The sequence below is a fragment of the Sorex fumeus genome, unplaced genomic scaffold (genome assembly GCF_029834395.1).
Source record: "Sorex fumeus unplaced genomic scaffold, SorFum_2.1 ptg000054l, whole genome shotgun sequence".
NCBI classification, from domain to species: domain Eukaryota; kingdom Metazoa; phylum Chordata; class Mammalia; order Eulipotyphla; family Soricidae; genus Sorex; species Sorex fumeus.
This window is the reverse complement of record NW_026606111.1, coordinates 1,967,271-1,970,551: the sequence shown is the minus strand read 5'-3', so window position 1 is coordinate 1,970,551 and position 3,281 is coordinate 1,967,271.

The following is a 3,281-nucleotide window of genomic DNA, read 5'->3' as shown; positions in this document are numbered from 1 at the left end:
GCTGCCCCGGGGTCTTCTTCCGTGGGTATCTCCACCTCCAGATTCCGACTCAATTCGGAGGTTGGCATGAACCAACAGTCATGCCCTCCTGGTTAGGAAGATGAGCCCTGTGGCGGTTCTCTGCAATCAGAACCACCAGGATCCAGTCAGCAGAAGGAGCAGCTTTGGGCTGCCCTGGAGCACCACAAGGTTCGGGTGTGGCTGGGTCGGGGCGTAGCGTAGCACAAGCGGGAGAGTATTTGCCTTGCACGCGGCCAGCCCAGGGTCCATCCCGGCATCCTCTATGGTTCCCTGAGCACAGAGCCAGGAGTAAACACTGAGCATTGCTGGTACATAAACAAACAAAAAACAGAAAGAGCCCTGCCACAGAGGTGCCGAGGGGGTGAACAGAGAAGAAGAGTCTCAAATGGAGATGCATGCACGTGGAAATAGCTCATTAACGAGCTGTTTATTAATTATACATTGAAATAGTATGTTGGGGGCTGGAGAACATTGCCCTGCATGTGGCTAAGCCCGGTTTGATCCCCAGCCCCCCATATGGTCCCCTGAGCAACAACTAGGATAGTTCCCCAAACAGGGAAATATGTGTGTGTGTGTGTGTGTGTGTGTAGTACATACTGGATTAAATAGCGATTTTTTTTCTCACCTGCTTCTTTGTACTTTACCTTATACGGTTCTAAAAATTGCATGTTAGATATGATTTGTCTACATGTCGGACCTTCTGGTGTATCTGTGCATGTGTGTGCGTGTGTGCGTGTATGGTGCTGGGGATGGAGCCCAGGGCTTCATGCATGCAGCCATGTGCTTTACTGCTGAGCCATGTCTGGGGTGCATTCACACTCCATGTCTATTTCTACCGAGGGGTGGTGCTAGAGAGGCTCCTGCCTGTTCAGCCGGTCTTGGGTTCTTTGCATTCTTCTCAGCTTATTTTATCGGGTCAAGAGTGGTGCAGATACCCGCACGGTCGCACTGTAAAAGGTCGGTTTCGCTATGTGTTTGTACCTCACTCTGGTGTTTATTTTGTGCACAGGGGTTATTGCTGGCTCTGTGTAGGAACTCACTCCTGGTGGTGCTCAGGGGACCTCACGGTGTCAGGGCTTGAACCCGGGCCTCAGCATGCAAACTGCGGGCCCCAATCTGTGGCTTCTCTGCTCTCTCCAGCCCTGGTTCAATTAAGGCACGTTTCAGCTTGTGCTATGGGTTGGATTGTGTCCCACCAAAACACAAAATTCTCGTGTTGAAACCCCCAGGATCTCATAACACTGGTGGCAGGGAGGAGTAAACCCAACCGTTCTCAGGGCTCACTCCTGGCAGTGCTCTGTGGACCGTCTGTGGTGCCAGGGATCAAACGCTGACCTGCCACGTGCAAGGCAAATATGCCTTATACCTGTCTTGTCTCTTGAGCCCACAGAGACAGGATCTTTATAAAAATGGCTCATCTAAACTGAGGCGTAAACCGGAGTGATAAGGCATAAAGCATAAAGCCCTGAGCACCACTGGGTATGGCCCTTAAACAACAACAACAACAACAACAACAAAACCATAATTTTTCACTGTTACTGTCCTCTCATTGCTCATCGATTTGCTCGAGCGGGCCCAATAACATTGTGAGACTTGTTACTGTGTTTGGCATATCGAATATGTCACGGGTAGCTTGCCAGGCTTTGCCGTGCGGGCGAGATACTCTGGGTAGCTTGCCGGGCTCTCCAAGAGGGGCAGAGGAATCAAATTCGTCGGCCATGTTGGCCACATGCAAGGCAAACGCCCTATCTGCTGTGCTATCACTCCAGCCCACCATAATTTTTAAGCAACAAAATTCTACAATACATATAGGTATGAGCCTCTTGATGCACTTTAAGAGATGTATAATTCCAACCACTCATGCCAATACCCTGGAAGTTCCTTTAGTGTTCCTCTGCGTGACATTCTTTTTCCATTTAAGTTTATTTTTATTTTTTTACTTATTTATTTTTGGTACCTCACCCAGCTTTGCTCCAGGCTCTGTGGCTCTGCACCTAGGGATGTTCAGGAACAGAACTCAGGGCTGAAGGTCGAACTGAATTGAACTCTCTCAGCTTTTTTTTTTTTTTCAGTTTTTAATGATCAAATTTCTTGCTGCTTTGAACAACAATATCTCTTAAGATGTAGTAACTTACAAGATTCACTTGCCATGCTTTGTAAAATTGCAGATCTCTGAATCCTATTCCCAGAAATTCTGATGTTACGAACTTTCAGACACCAGACTCTAATTTTGGCATTTCATTTTTGGAAACAATGCAATCGTTCTCCATTGTGAATGGAACAACTTCAGGGCTGAAGTGATAATACAGCAGGGAGGGTGTTTACCTACACACAGCCAACCCAGGTTTGATCCCCAGCATTCCATAGGATCCCCTGAGCACCCCCAGGAGTAATTGAGTGCAGAGCCAGGAGTAACCCCTGAGCATCGCCGGGTGTGACCAAAAAATCCGTAAAAAGAGGAAAAAGGAAGAACTTTAAACTCCCTTAGTGTGGTTTTAAACTGACATCCTTCTGGAGCTGGGGTAATAGCACAGCGAGTAGGGCATTTGCCTGGCACGCGGCGGACTCGGGTTCGATTCCCAGCATCCCATACGGTTCCCCGAAAACCGACAGGAGTGATTCCTGAGTGCAGAGCCAGGAGTAACCCCTGAGTATCGCCGGGTGTGACTCAAAAAGAAAAAAATTTCAAAAAAATAATAAACTGACGTCCTGCTGATACTCTGTTTTATTACTCTCAGTATTGTCCTCCCAATCATCCACCCCAACCTCCTAAACAGCGTTACACACATCCTTGATATTACTACTTCTGCTCCTTCTACCCAAAATGTTTTTCTACAACTGCATCATAAGTTTAAACCATAGTCATTCACACATTTCCTAAAAACACACAGAAAATAATTCAAACAAGTGGAGCACCGTGGCATCGCTCTCTCCACCACCCACCGGGCCCTTTACCTCCTCGAACCTTTTCTCCCCAGACAGGACTTGGGCAAATTCAATGCATCCATCAAATCTCTATTTATAGATCACATCTTTCATGAATCCTTCCCTGATCGATATTTAAATGGGTCATGCTTTACATTTTCCCAAAAAACTTAACTGTCAATTAGTTATTTGCAGTTGTTCTTTTGTCCATGGTTATTTGTGAGTGGTTTCTCTCTTTCACCGGTTTATATGTTCTAGGCAGGGCAGAATTATATGCATTTTTTTCCACTCTGAATAAGCTTCTGGTGAAAAAATAAAATAAAATGAGGTATAAA